Consider the following 16,097-nt stretch of genomic DNA (forward strand, 5'->3'; position numbering starts at 1 on the left):
GGGGCAAAGTAAGAGAACAGGAGGCAGCTGAAGGTTTCACACCCAAATCTGCACCCTTAGGACACAAGTCTGGCATGTCTCATAGAGAGATAAAGAACAACACATATGGAACTTCTACCCATTTCTCTTGTTTCCTACAGAACTGGTCTAGTTGTAAAACAGTAATAACTGAGATTCTTCAACAGGTCAGCGTTCCCCGTCTTCCAAAGGATACTGTGGCCATTCAGTATCACCAAAGAAGATAGGGTGTCTTTCTAAATTCTGTCAAACCTGATCAAACCTGTCCCAGCTTTTTTTTTTAGAAAATACATGTTAAAGGAGTGGTTCTGGAACTGCTGGCTCCCATCTGTAAGAGAGAAAAAAGCGGCATCCACAGCCATGGCTTTTTTCCACTGGAAGGGTCCTTCCCTGCTCTAGATGGGGGTGTAGAAGACTCTCCACCGGAAGCTCTCCTTCCCTGGTCAGACTTAGTCTGTCCCTTACCAATGGAGGCATCTTACTTGTCCCTCCCGGTACTACCACTGAGGTGGGGTGGAGATGCATCAGGGGTAGTACCTGATGGCATCCCAGATTGATTACTTCCATACGACCAAGACCTTTGTTTGCTTTACCCTTTTCTCTGTTGCCACCCAGAGTGTAACAGAGTAGCTTTCCCGGAATGTTTCCCAAGCTAGTACTACTAGGGGAAGCATGCATCTTATGTGTGCCTGTGCCCATTCCTGAGTACTGTCCTGACCTCAGTAGAAGTGGTGAGTCATTGCCACATCGGTATACCAAAAGAGGTGGTAGAGGGTTGGCTAGCGAGGAAAAAGTGAGTTTTGTCCTTGAGCTACTAGGAACAATCCTTCCAGTTCATTTCCACAGATTCCAAAAAAGAATATCTAAGGAGTTGAGACAAAAGCCACCAGAGAGCCTCCTCTGGTCTACTAAGAGCTAGAGCTACCAAAGAAAGAAGCCCACTGTACTTCCAATCTGAACAGATCCTGCAGTTCCCAATCTGTGTCCTCAAACACCTCATGGCCACCAGCAGTGCTTCTATCCATATAGATAGGAGGCACAGCCATGACAAAGACTCACTTTCAGGTCGCTGGCCCCTGAGGCAGGCAGCCAAACTAGTAACCTCCAGCCTGAGAGACATTCCTGGAGCTCGAGTTCCACCTCGCTCCATACATGCTCCTAGTAACTTTCTAGCAAGGCTTGCCTAGTCCAGCAAGGCTAAGCGCTTCCATACATGGGGTCTAAGTAAAAGTACACAATAACGGCATGGACCACAAGTCCCTTGAAAGTCTATGAGCCAACAGATGAGGTTAGTAGTTCTAATTCCCCACGCAATTATGAAGTGGTCAAAGAGGCCAGGAAAAGCTGACCGAGCAAGGAAAGTTCGGTCCACATGCTTCGCCCATTTCTGCCTGCTCCCCTCGCAGGGATGTTGGGTGTCTCTTTGCATTGGCAGGTCGGATAAAACCCCGTTAAGTCCATAATGAGTCTTGCTCCTTCCAGAAGCCTTCACTTTGAGATCCATCTTGGCTGAGGGGTATGTGCGCACCCCAGAAGAGGATCCCAGGGTAGCTCAGGTGTGAAAAAAGAAACCAAATAATTGGCCTGAAGGAAGACCAAGGACCCAGAAGAACTGACCTATATAAATGACGTAACCGCCTCTTTACTGTGCTCCTCCTCACCAGCGGGTACGCCCACACCCTTTCTCTCTGGGTGTGCATCTCTGCCTTGCTCCTATCCCAAATAAACAAACTGTCTCTCTGTGCGCTCTCCCACTTGTTGTTGTGCTATGTCTCTAATAATAAGCTTTGCACCTGCATTTACAGTTTCTGCTTCCGTGATAAATGCATTTTCCACTGGGGACAAAGATCCAGGGAAAATTAGCTTCTAGCCTCTATCCCTTGCTAGTTTGGTGGCTAGGATTCCTGGTTTTCATCCAGGCTACCCAGGTTCAATTCGTGGGCAGGGAATTAAGATCTCGCTTCATGCCACCGTTCTCTTCTGCCTCGCCAAGATCAACACCAGTCCCTCCAGATGAAATAGTAAGTACTATCAACAAAAATTAGTTTATTTATTTATGTTTTGGCCCTGCTGTGTGGCTTGGGAGATCTCAGTTCCCCAAGCAGTGACTGAACCTGGGCTATGGCAGCTAAAGCCTGGAATTCTGACCACAAGACCACCAGGGAACTCCCCCCAAATTAGTTATAAATTGGTATGACCAATGGTGTTTTCTCTGTCTAATGTAATGTGTCAATAAAAACATCTTCTAGGACATTTTATTATTCATAATTCCTCATAAAATAAAATCTAATAATTATCCTCTTTGAAAGGATCTGGCCCTGGGCTCTGGTGTTCTCTGTATCTTTGTGCCCTCAGGCCAGTCACATCTGTTTTGGGCCCCAGTTCTACATTCTGGGCATTAGAGGGCTGGACTTTGTGACTACCCAATAACAGTGTGAAATTTTTCCATTAAAAATCTGGGTGTAAATTAAATAAACTATCATTGGTTTTTATCTACTGACACATGTAAATAATTGTAGCTGTTGGTTCAGAGGTCCCTGCTCAGTGGTGGTGGTTTACTTTTTACATCGTATCTGACTCTTTGCTACCCCATGAAATGTAGCCTGCCAGGCTCCTCTGTCCATGGGGTTCCCCAGCAAGAATACTGGAGTAGGTTGCCATTTCCTGCTCCAGGGGACCTTTCCAACCCAAGGATCAAACCCAGGTCTCCCACGCTGCAGGTGGTCTCCTGCAATGCAGGCGGATTTTTGACCAGCTGAGCCACCAGGAAACCCTGCTCAGTACATACTGTAAACTATTTTTCACCTACTAAAGGAAGGCATGCAAGACAAGACTGATCAGAAGACTGGATATTACTCCTTGCATATGTGTGTGTGTGTGTGTGTGTGTGTGTGTGTACTCAGTCACTCAGTTGTGTCTGACTCTTTGTGACCCCATGGACTGTAGCCCACCACGTTCCTCTGTCCGTGGGATTCTCCAGGCAAGAACACTGGAGTGGGTTGCCATTTCCTCCTCCAGGGGATCTTCCTGACCCAGGGATCGAACCCGAGTCTCCTTCGTCTCCTGCACTGCAGGTGGATTCTTTACCACTGAGTCATTGGATAAGCCCACTCCTTGCATCTACTGTAGGACAAAAGGTACTCATTGTTACATTCTTAGCTGCAGATGTGAAAATATTCTGACCTTGCATTCTTCCTTGTTTTCAACTAGATGCCCACATACTTGTGAAGATTTGAGACTGGCCTGCTCCAGAATGCAGGGCAGCCAGTGGTAGAGTTTAAGAGGAGACTGCTTTTCCTATTTAAAGTGGCAGTTCTCCAGCACTTTCAATTCACATCACTCTGTCCTATCCAACCCTCTTTAGAAGTTACCACCTTTTAACAACGTTTATTGCCTTTCTTCTTCACCAGAATGTCAGGTCCAGGAAGTTAGGGGTTTGGGGGTTGCTTTGTTCAACCAAACATTAAGTACCAAGAGCAGTGACTGGTGATCAATAGATTATTGTTGAATGAATAAATAGGGTCTTATATACTCAGAAGTTCGCCATCTCTAGTATTTTCTGCATTACTCTACAAAATCAATATTATAACTAGTCGTGTCATCCAGAGATGCTTGCAGAGTCTTTTAAAGGGAATAATTAATCTTTTAACAAAATGAATACATAGCCATATATGTTTTGCTGCTCTCTACATGTGTGGTAAAGATACTAAAAATACGGAGAAGGAAATGGCAACCCTCTCCAGTACTCTTGCCTGGAGAATGCCCTGGACAGAGGAGCCTGGTGGGCTACAGTCCATGGGGTCGCAAGAGTCAGATACGACTGAGCGATTGACACACACACACAACTGAGATACTTGATGGTGCAAGGGCACACTTTCTCTACTCTCCCATCTCCTGCAGGAAGCAGGATGGGGCAGGCAGCACCTGGGAGGCAGGGTGACCCCCCCCCCACCCCCATCCCTTCTGGAAGTCTTAGGGCCTCAGTGCCTGCAACAGCTGGCCTTGGGCAAATAAAAGACTAAGTTGTTTAAAAAAAAAAGATACTAAAAATAAAGCAGCTGAATACATATGTGAGAAGCAGAAATCACTGCAATATCAGCATGAACAGAAATGAGCAAACAGGAAATGAATAAGATAAATTCCGATAAAAAGGAAGGCTATGAAGAAAACAAATGCATAGTGAGGAGTTAGAGAGTTGTGGGATAGGTCAGGGAAGAAAAACATCTGAGGAAAACACATCTGAATGATAATATCTTATCTGTGGATTTTAAAAACATGGTACAAATGAACTTATTTATAAAACAGAAATAAACTCACAGATGTAGAAAACAAATTTATGGTTACCAAAGGCAGGTGGGGAAGAGGGTTAAATCGGAAGTTTGAGATTAAATTATACACAGTACTATAAGTAAAATAAAGAACAAAGCTCTACTATATTAATCAGGAAAATTAAACTGTTAGATGGTGAGATGGACAGGGAAGTCGGGCGTGCTGTAGTCCATGGGGTTGTGAAGACTCAGACACGACTTGGTGATTGAACAACAACAAACTTAGATAAATATCTAAATATGAAAAGAGAAAGTCTGCATGGAGAAAAGTACAGTCCTGTCCTTGAATGGACTAAGAAAATCTTTGGCCCCAGCCCAGAGACGCCACCCAGTGGTGGGATGATCAAGAAGGCAGGCGCTCCACGGCCTTGACACTTTCTGTGGCCCCTGGCAAAGGTGCTCTGCCTCCAAGGCTCACCCTGGCACACCACTCATGCACCTGCTCAAATGTCTTTTTTTTTTTCTTTTTTTAAAAAATTATTGAAATGCAGTTGATTAGCAATGTTGTGTCAGTTTCAAGTGCACAGTAAAGTGATTCAGTTATACAGTCATCATTTTTACATTCTCTTCCATTGTAAGTTATTACAAGATGCAGGGATGGTGGTTCCACTACATCCTCATTCAACGTGCCTATTTGTCATGCTGTGCAGAAGACAAATGGGTCTTGGAGAAGGACAGTGGATTATCTAAACTTAACCAGGTAGTGTCTCCAACAGCAGCTGCTATACCAGATACAGTTTTGTTGCCTGAGCAAACGAACACATCCTTTGATACTTGGCATGCAGATACTTATCTGGTAAATGCCTTTTTTAAAATCAGTGCTGCTAGTAAAGACCAGCAAAAGCAGTTTTCTTTCCATTGGCAAGGCCAGCTATATACCTTCACTGTCCTACCTCAGAGGTAGATCAACTCTCCAGTCCTGTGTCATAATTTAGTTTGTAGGGATTTTGGTCAACTTTCCCTTCCACAAGACATCACATCACATGTCTTCATGCTCAGTCACTTTAATCATGTCTGGCTCTTTGCGACACTATGGACTGTAGCCTGCCAGGCTCCTCTGTCCACAGGATTCTCCAGGTAAGAATATTGGAGTGGGTTGCTGTGACCTCCTTCAGGGGATCTTCCCAACCCAGGGGTCGAACCCATGTCCCTTACATCTCTTGCATTGGCAGGCAGATTCTTTACCACCGGTGCCACCTGGGAACCCCACATTGGTCCATTACATGGATATTATGCTGATTAGACCTAATGGACAAGAGTGACCAACTACTGTAGACTTGTGGATAAGATATTTGTGTGTCAGAAGACGGGAAATGAATCTGAAAAAAAACTTAGGGGCCTTCTATCTCAGTGAGATTACTAGGGGTCCAGTGGTGGGGGGCTTGTTGAGATACTCCTTCTAACCTCTTGAAGAATCAGTTTTGCATCCGGCTCTTCCGTAAGCAAAAAGGAGGGACAACACCTAGGGCCTCTTTGGACACCAGAGACAACACAGTCCTCATCTGGATGAGCTACTCGGGCCTATTTACCAGGTGATTCAAAATTAATGGCTACCAAAGTGGGAGGGCTTCCCTTGTGGCTCAGCTGGTAAAGAATCCGCCTGCAATGCAGGAGACATGGGTTCGATCCCTGGGTTGGGGAGATCCCCTGGAGAAGGGAAAGGCTACCCACTCCAGTATCCTGGCCTGGAGAATTCCATGGACTGTATAGTCTGTGGGATCGCAAAGAGCAGGACACGACTGAGTGACTTTCACTTTCAAAGTGGGAGGGGTTAATTGGGAGTATGGGATTAACAGATGCACATTACCATACATAAAGCAGATAAACAACAGGCACCTACTATATAGCACAGGGAACTATATTCAGTATCTTGTAATAACCTATAATAGAAGAGAATGTAAAAATGATGACTGTATAACTGAATCACTTTACTGTGCACTTGAAACTAACACAACATTGCTAATCAACTGCATTTCAATAATTTTTTTTTTAAAGAAAAAAAGACATTTGAGCAGGTGCATGAGTGGTGTGCCGGGGTGAGCCTTAGAGGCAGAGCACCTTTGGCAGGGGCCACAGTTACGTGTCAAGGCCATGGAGCGCCTGCCTTCTTGATCATCCCACCACTGGGTGGCGTCTCTGGGCTGGGGCCAAAGATTTTCTTAGCCCATTCAAGGACAGGACTGTACTTTTCTCCATGCAGACTTTCTCTTTTTATATTTAGATATTTATCTAAGTTTGTTGTTGTTGTTCAATCACCAAGTCGTGTCTGAGTCTTCACGACCCCATGGACTGCAGCACGCCCAACTTCCCTGCCCATCTCACCATCTAACAGCTTAATTTTCCAGATTAACTTAAACATTAAATTAGTTTTAATAATATGATTAGCACTTATTCACCTACCACCCAAAATAAAAGGTATGGCCTTAACAATAATTCCATCTAACCACGTTTCTCCTCAATTCCTGGCCCTGCCTATCCTCAACTGAGGTAAACATCATCCTAAATACCAAGTTCATCAGTTTTTTATTTCCTTTTAATATAATTTTATCACAACTATACAAAATCCTAAATAATTCTTTTTAGTTTTATAAAAGTGTGTTATGCTTTTTATACTATTTCGGGAATCACAGTTGTTGTTGTTGTTGTTTTCCCCTTAAATTCATCCCTATTGTTGGGTACTGTTCTGGTTCATTCATTTTGACTCCATTCACTTTTGTTTCCAGGTTTTGCTATCGTGAACAAGATACCATGCATATTCTAGGTTTCCTGTGCAAGTGGTTCTCATAGATGTATTCCTAAGCATGGACAGGATAGATTGTGAGGTCTGTAAATATTCACTGCAGGAGGAAATGCCAACTATTTCCTGAAGTGGTCACACTGATTTATATTCCTTCAACAGGACAAGGAGATCCTGTATTTATATATCCTCTCCAACAGTCTGTTTTGTCAGACCTAATTTTTGCAAGTTGGGTGTAAAATGTTGTCTCATTATTTGTATTTCCCTGATCACTAATGACTTTGAACATCTCTTCGTATGACTATTGGCTCCTTCTTTCTTCTCTGAAATAGTCTAGTAGACTTAGCTTTTTAAAAACATAACCGTAGTACTATTATGACACCGACATTAACAATGATTCCTGGTGCTGTGTTAGACTAGTATGCATACCAAACATGCTTCCACTGATTCCATTTCTTCTTTCATGTATTCATTCAGCAAACACCCAGACCAGGACTATAGGGGCAGAAAGAGAATCGGGGATAATCAGAGACTCTAACCATCTAAGAAAGTAAAAATTAGCTAAGAATGTAAAAGTATACTCTGCCATTCATAAGGCTGGGAGAACCGACACAGATAAAGTCAGATGAAAATTAATAGGAGACATTATTTCTCTCCAGGATGTCCTGTATCTGTAATGCCATAAAGAACTCCTGCTTTGAGTGACTGCTGCTTTTTTACTCACTGAGAGACTTTGTTCTCTACAATCATAAAGTATCAAACTGTTTGCTATCAGTATAGATAAAACATCCCACTCTTGCTGAAGAGTTTAAGTCACTTACACACAAAAGAGCAGCTAAGGTTTCCAACCCCAGTGCAGAGAGAGGGGGTATCTAGATAGAAAGTTCCATATCTATCTTAACTTTCTGGTTTCCAAGGAAACAGGGTTCTGAGTTCACCTTATAGTCCACATATAGCCCGGCTTTGGTTTGACTTTACCAAAACACTGCTTCATTCACATTTCATCTGAACTTCACCATTTCTCAGAATTTCATAACTCCATTTTTTCTTTTGTTTAGTGAACCACTCCATGGTTCCTCTGGTGTGTGGTCTCCCTCACTGACTGATAAATTTGTCAGACTACAGATTAATCCCAGATGTTCTTAGGCTAATTGGAATAGGACACCCTTATATTCCAGATTGCTAAACTGAGGCCCAGATGGAATGTCACTGGACTGAGAGCATCCAGCAAGTTCACACCTGAGCTCCTCCAAACACCTTCCTTACTTGAGGATTCAGAAGGGCCTGCAGTGGGCTACAGAGCCCTCTACCTCTGTCAGGAGGATTCCATGAAGGAGATATTGGAACTTGGGTTCCAATACGTAGAAAGATACGTAGGCATTCCCAGGAGAAGGGCAGCGTGACTTCTTCATGTGGCCCAGTGACATCTCCCAGAGGGCAAGGGCATCTCCAGGATTTCCTTACTAGAGGTGACAAGGGGCAACAAACTGGTTACAGGGCAGAAGCGGTCTTGTCTTAAAGCTACATTTGCAAAGTAAGGGCACTATTACTATATAGATTTTATTTTATGAAAAAAGCAAATTTTCCTAAAATATTTTTATTGACATATCGTATTAGATTAAGGGAAAATTTTTTAAAAATTGGCATAAACTTATTTTAGCTGGGGTGGCTGGAGTGGGTATGTCGATAATGTCGATTTGGGGAGCATCCAAATCCCACAGCCACCCCCACAAGCCCAGCAGAGGGGAAGCTTACGCTGACTCCTTCCCCTTTTCCTCCAGCGCTTTATCCTAGGAGGGCCTGTAGGTCCCTGGTTTCTTCCCTTTCGCCCCTCGTGATATGTTCCAGGAGAAGCCTACAAGCAGTCCGACTTCTCATCCCCTGTTATCAGCCAGGAGATAATAGCCACTGGCATCTGTCTTCCCAGAGGCCTCTCACCTTCTCTGAACATCATTACACAGATCCATAGAGTTCAGAGCCAAAGACCCTTTCTCCAAGAAGCCCGCCCAGAGAAACGCCCCCATTCTTGCTTCCCACCGCCTGTGAGACAGGGCCACCGCTCCGCCACGTGAGCAGAGGCTTCCTCATCCTCTGTACGGAATGGACACTCCTCCAACATGGCGTACCCCACGGGGTAGCGCAACTTGGGCGCGGCCACATTCCCCGCCTGACAACGCTGCCGAGGGGCATTGAATGCCCCAAAACATTGACTCCGTAACATCGCCATGTTGACTGTTGGTTGACTGTGGCTTCGATCGTGGTTCTGCGCCTGTGCAGAGCTACGCCCCTTCGTGTGACCCTCCCACCCAAACCCCGAGAAGGGGCGGTGCTAGGGGTGGTGACCGGAAGCGGCTGCAGTTTTCTGCCGAGGTTTACTAGTTGTTGTGAAGAGGATCCCGTTGCTCTGTGCCGGAGCCGTGTGAAGGTAAAGGGGACCCAGGGAGGGTGAGTGTTGGGGAATTCTGTCTGGTCAGTGTTGGAATCGGTTGTCTGGATATAGTTGGATGATTCGCCTTTTATTTTTCAGGCTTTCCTCTTTTCTCATATCAATGTTAAGGTCTTCAAGTTCACTCTGAGACCCACAGGGCTTGGTGCATTATATTCTAAGTGTTTTCCAAGAGTTGATTTTTTTTTTGGGGGGGGGGGGGTCCATGAATTATTTAGAAGTGCGCTTTCATTTTACAGAAGTTTATCTTTTTACTAGACTTCTAAGTTTTCTTTGGTTAGAAAAATGTCTGCATGAAGCTCATTTCTTGAAATCTGAGGGGACTCATGGCCTAGTCTTTGGTGACTTTTTAATAAATGTTCCATGTATAATTCGAAAATAATATTTAATTGTTTAGCTGTCATTTGTGTTGTACAAAATTTGTACTTTTTGGTTTGCTTATTCTCTTACAGAGAAAGGAGAGATTAAGTCTTCACTGTGATAATGATTTTATTCATTTCTTCTTCCGCTGTCCATGATCCAGTTTGAGTTGTTTTGTAGGAAGCGGTTAGTCTTAGATCGAGGTGCATATATTTGAATGTTCGATTACTTAAGCACCGTTTGTTAAAAAGACTGCAGTTCCTCCACTGACTCCTTTTGTACCTTTGTCAAAAATAAATTTGCCATACTTTTGTGCAGCTATTTCTAGATTCTTAGTTACGTTCTATTTGTCAATGTGTCTGCTTTTATCGTGAAAGTATGTTGAATTTTGTCAATACTGTATGAATTTATATGATTTTTCTTCTTTAGCTTGTTAATATGGGGGAATCCCCTTATTGATTTTTGAATATTGAACCAGCCTTACATTCCTGGAATAAACTTCACTTGCTTGTGGTGTATAATTCTTTTTTTTATATTGCAAGAATTATTAATTAATGCTTTTTTTGAGGATTTTTGTGTCCAAGTTTGTGACAGACATTGGTGTGTAGTTTTCTTTTTTGGTCCTGTCTTTGGTTTTAGTATTAGGATAATACAGATCTCAATAAATGAGTTAGGAAGTGTTCTCTCCTCTTCTCTTTTCTGGAAGAGATTATGTAGATGATATGTTTTCTTTTAATGTTCAGTAGAATTCTCCAGTGAAACCATCTGGGCCTGGAAATTTCCTTTTGGAAGCTTTTGAGTATGGCTTCAATTTCTGCAATAGTTAAGGAACTATTCAGGTTATCTGTTTAGTGTCTGTTCAGAGGACCTACATATTTAATAGTGGGTAAATTGTAGGAGTCTATGTTTTGTGAGAAAACTGGACTATTTCATCCAAGTTATTGAATTTATGTGCATAAAGTGGTGTGTAATATTCCCTTACTTTCAATGACTACAGAATCTATAGTTATATCTACTGTTTCATTTCTGATATTGGTAATTTGTGTCTTCTCTCTTTTTATCTTTGTCAGTCTTGCTAGAGGATTACGAATTTCATTGTCTTTTCAACACACCAGCTTTTAGTTTCATTGATCTTTCTCTGTTTTCAATTTTATTGATTTCCACTCTTACATTTATTACTTGCTTCCTTCTGATTGCTTTGGGTTTTCTTTGCTCTTCTTTTTCTAGTACCTTGTGTTGGAAGCTTACCTTATTGATTAATACCTTAATTCTTTTCTAATATAAACATTTAGGATTATAAATTTACCTTTCAACACTGCTTTATCTGCATCCCAAATTGTGATATGTTGTATTTTCATTTTTATTCATTACTTTTTAATTTCCCCTGAGACTTCCTCTTTGATCCATGGATTATTTAATTGTATTGTTTAATTTCCAAAGTTTGGCGGCTTTCCTGTTACCTGTTACTGATTTCTAGTTTGATGCTATTATAATCAGAGAACATAAGCTGTATGATTCCCGTTTGTTAAGTTTTGTTTTATGACCCTGGAGAGTGTCACACAGGTGCTTGAAGAGAATGTGTGTTCTATTCGTGTTTGGCTGGAGTAGGATGGATGTGTTCAGTCAGGACTCTTTAGACTCTTTTCTTGGTCTTTTGATGCAGGCTTTTCTTAGAGCTTTGTTGTCTGTGCCTACTGATGGTTCTGCGTTATAAGCTTCTCTAGTGGCCTGTTTGTGATACACTCGAGGGAAAAGGAAACCCAGGGAACTCACCACAGTTGTTCCTTAGGCCCTGAGGTCTGTGGACCGTGCCTTTTCTTTTTAACTTTGAGTCTTTCTATTTGTATTTGTTGTTATGTCATGTTTCCCCCTGGTCTCTTCCACATTCATTATTCTCTTCTATCTGTATTTTCCTGTATTAACTTTGTTAATTTAAATTTTGCTAGGTAAGCACCTGTTTCACATCAATATAAAATATGTTGCTATACAGTTATGCATAATATCCTACAATAACTACTTTGAAACACTGCCTTATCTGGGAATGATTCTCATTCTGTCTTCTCTCTCTGTATATGTGTGCATGTGTGTGTGTGTGAGAATATATATGTTTTTAAACTCTTCTTTATCTCATTTGCTAGGGAGTTATCTGTGACATTGGTCGTTTTAAAGGACCAGCTCTTTGTTTTCTTTAAACTCCTATTATATGCATTTGATTTATTTAAGGTTTTTCTTGATTACTGTTTTCCTTTTGGGGGGGGTTGCTTAATTTTGTTTTTGTTTTTTTTTTCTACTTCTGATGTTTTAGAGTGAATACTTAGCTCTCTTTTGTTCTTGTTCATTTTTTTATTTATTATTTTATTGAAAGGTAATTGCTTTACAGAATTTTGTTTTCTGTCAAACCTCAACATGAATCAGCCATAGGAATGCATATATCCCCTCCCTTTTGACCCTCCCTCCCATCTCCCTCCCCATCCCACCCCTCTAGGTTGATACAGAGCCCCTGTTTGAGTTTCCTGAGCCATACAGCAAATTCCCGTTGGCTATCTATTTTACATATGGTAATGTTAAGTTTCCATGTTACTCTTTCCACACATCTCACCCTCTCCTCCCCTCTCCCCATGTCCATAAGTCTGCTCTCTATGTCTGTTTCTCCATTGTTGCCCTGTAAGTAAATTCTTCAGAACCATTTTTCTAGATTCTGTGCATTAGAATATGGTATTTATCTTTCTCTTGCTGACTCACTTCACTCTCTATAATAGGTTCTGGGTTCATCCACCTCATATACCCTGAGGAAACCAGGGTTGAAAAAGACACATGTATCTCTTTTTTGTTCTATTTATTTGTATATTTACTTGGTTGGTCTTTGGGGGCAATTTCAGACATCACCAGGGTATTCCAGCTGAGCCATTAATCTTGTAGCTTCACCACTGTTAACTGGTTCATTTTTATGACACTGCTGAAAAATCAGCGGTTTCTATAGAGATTAAAGATAAAAACCTTTTGAGAAATGTGCAAGTTCCTTTTGTATACCTACAGATTTTTCCACTCTATTAGATTTTTCATCTTTCACAATATTTATTTTCTTTAAATTAGTGGTACCTGGTTTTGCTGTATTCTTTACCTTAAAGTTTTTTGGCTGGCTCTCTGGAATACATTCCTGGACTTCTGCCCTTAGTTTGTCCATGGGCATGGTCTTTGATACCCCCGTGCAGCTGCTCAAGCTCCAGGTGACTCCATCTGCACCTGTTATATTTATTTTTAATTAAAAATAAAGCCATTTAAATATATACATTTCACTCCGTATACAACTTTAGCATGTTCCATGACTTCTGGTAAAAATTTGGTAGCTTTTGTATTGATTTCTGACTTTGATCCTGGGTTATTTAGGAAAGTGTTCTTTTTCTTTTTTCTTTTTCCCTTGTGGCTCAGCGGGTAAAGAATCTGCCTGCAATGTGGGAGACCTGGGTTCGATCCCTGGGTTGGGGAGATCCCTTGGAGAAGGGAAAGGCTACCCGCTTCAGTATTCTGGCCTGGAGAATTCCAAGGACTGTCTAGTCCATGTGGTCGCAAAGAGTTGGACACGACTGAGCGACTTTCGCTTTCTTTTAAAGCAGATTGATTGATTTAGTTATATAAAAGAGACATGTCTATATATTCAATACCTTAAAATTCATCAATTTAAAGTGTACGGTTCAGTGATGTTTAGTACATTCACAGAATTGTTCAGTCAACAGCACAGTATAATTTTAGAACATTTTCAATACCCCAGAAAGAAACTTTTCATGCATTAGCAGACATTCATTGTTCATGCCACCCTATATCCCCAGCCCTAGGAAACTTCTAATCAGTTTTCTGTCTCATGTGTTTGCCCATTCTGGACATTTCATATATATGGAATCATAAAATATGTGGTCTTTTGTGACTGACTTCTTTCCCTTAAGATAATGATTTCAAGGTTCATTTATGTTATAGCATATATTGGTGGTACTTCTTTATTTTTTTCCGTTTCATATATGATATTCTACATATTTCAATGCCATTCTCCCAAATCATCCCACCCTCTCCCTCTCCCACAGAGTCCAAAAGACTGTTCTGTACATCCATGTCTCTTTTGCTGTCTCGTATACAGGGTTGTTGTTACCATCTTTCTAAATTCCATATATATGCGTTAGTATACTGTATTGGTGTTTTTCTTTCTGGCTTACTTCACTCTGTATAATAGGCTCCAGTTTCATCCACCTCATTAGAACTGATGCAAATGTATTCTTTTTAATGGCTGAGTGATACTCCATTGTGTATATGTACCACAGCTTTCTTATCCATTCATCTGCTGATGGACATCTAGGTTGCTTCCATGTCCTGGCTATTATAAACAGTGCTGCGATGAACATTGGGGTACACGTGTCTCTTTCCCTTCTGCTTTCCTCAGTGTGTATGCCCAGCAGTGGGATTGCTGGATCATAAGGCAGTTCTAGTTCCAGTTTTTTAAGGAATCTCCACACTGTTCTCCATAGTGGCTGTACTAGTTTGCATTCCCACCAACAGTGTAAGAGGGTTCCCTTTTCTCCACACCCTCTCCAGCATTTATTGCTTGTAGACTTTTGGATCACAGCCATTCTGTCTGGCGTGAAATGGTACCTCATAGTGGTTTTGATTTGCATTTCTCTGATAATGAGGGATGTTGAGTATCTTTTCATGTGTTTGTTAGCCATCTGCATGTCTTCTTTGGAGAAATGTCTGTTTAGTTCTTTGGCCCATTTTTTGATTGGGTCATTTATTTTTCTGGAATTGAGCTGTAGGAGTTGCTTGTATATTTTTGAGATTAGTTGTTTGTCTGTTGCTTCATTTGCTCTTATTTTCTGCCATTCTGAAGGCTATCTTTTCACCTTGCTTATAGTTTCCTTTGTTGTGCAGAAGGTTTTAAGCTTAATTAGGTCCCATTTGTTTATTTTTGCTTTTATTTCCAGTATTCTGGGAGGTGGGTCACAGAGGATCCTGCTGTGATGTATGTCAGAGAGTGTTTTGCCTATGTTCTCCTCTAGGAGTTTTATAGTTTCTGGTCTTACGTTTAGATCTTTAATCCATTTTGAGTTTATTTTTGTGTATGGTGTTAGAAAGTGCTCTAGTTTCATTCTTTTACAAGTGGTGGACCAGTTTTCCCAGCACCACTTGTTAAAGAGATTGTCTTTAATCCATTGTATATTCTTGCCTCCTTTGTCAAAGATAAGGTGTCCATATGTGCGTGGATTTATCTCTGGGCTTTCTATTTTGTTCCATTGATCTGTATTTCTGTCTTTGTGCCAGTACCATACTGTCTTGATGACTGTGGCTTTGTAGTAGAGCCTGAAGTCAGGCAGATGGATTCCTCCAGTTCCATTCTTCTTTCTCAAGATAGCTTTGGCTAATCGAGGTTTTTTGTATTTCCATATAAATTGTGAAATTATTTGTTCTAGCTCTGTGAAGAATACTGTTGGTAGCCTGATAGGGATGGCATCGAATCTATAAATTGCTTTGGGTAGTATACTCATTTTCACTATACTGATTCTTCCAATCCATGAACATGGTATATTTCTCCATCTATTCGTGTCCTCTTTGATTTCTTTCGCCAGTGTTTTATAGTTTTCTATATATAGGTCTTTAGTTTCTTTAGGTAGATATATTCCTAAGTATTTTATTCTTTCCGTTGCAATGGTGAATGGAATTGTTTCCTTAATTTCTCTTTCTGTTTTCTCATGATTAGTGTATAGGGATGTAAGGGACTTCTGTGTGTTGATTTTATATCCTGCAACTTTACCATATTCATTGATTAGTTCTAGTAATTTTCTGGTGGAGTCTTTAGGGTTTTCTATGTAGAGGATCATGTCATCTGTAAACAGTGAGAGTTTTACTTCTTCTTTTCCAATTTGGATTCCTTTTATTTCTTTTTCTGCTCTGATTGCTGTGGCCAAAACGTCCAAAACTATGTTGAACAGTAATGGTGAAAGTGGGCACCTTTGTCTTGTTCCTGACTTTAGGGGAAATGCTTTCAATTTTTCACCATTGAGGATAATGTTTGCTGTGGGTTTGTCATCTGTAGCTTTTATTATGTTGAGGTATTTTCCTTCTATTCCTACTTTCTGGAGAGTTTTGATCATAAATGGATGTTGAATTTTGTCAAAGGCTTTCTCTGCATCTGTTGAGATAATCATATGGTTTTTATTTTTCAATT

The 16,097-nt window shown here is 41.2% G+C and overlaps 1 protein-coding gene across 6 annotated transcripts in view; it reads left to right on the plus strand.

Annotated features, from left to right (window-relative positions):
- LOC129639648 (zinc finger protein 81) overlaps positions 1 to 16,097 on the plus strand; it is a 151,684-nt gene that overhangs the window by 18,485 nt on the left and 117,102 nt on the right. For 2 of the 6 annotated variants that reach the window (XM_055564795.1, XM_055564790.1), the window contains exon 1: positions 9,410 to 9,508. The exons of 2 other annotated variants lie outside the window; for them this stretch is intronic. The gene's annotated coding sequence lies outside the window, so the exon portion shown is untranslated. Of the gene's footprint in view, positions 1 to 9,398; positions 9,529 to 16,097 lie in introns of those variants that run through there. 2 more of the 6 variants (XM_055564791.1, XM_055564794.1) reach the window with 2 other exon arrangements.

Source organism: Bubalus kerabau, chromosome X, assembly GCF_029407905.1.
Source record: "Bubalus kerabau isolate K-KA32 ecotype Philippines breed swamp buffalo chromosome X, PCC_UOA_SB_1v2, whole genome shotgun sequence".
NCBI classification, from domain to species: domain Eukaryota; kingdom Metazoa; phylum Chordata; class Mammalia; order Artiodactyla; family Bovidae; genus Bubalus; species Bubalus kerabau.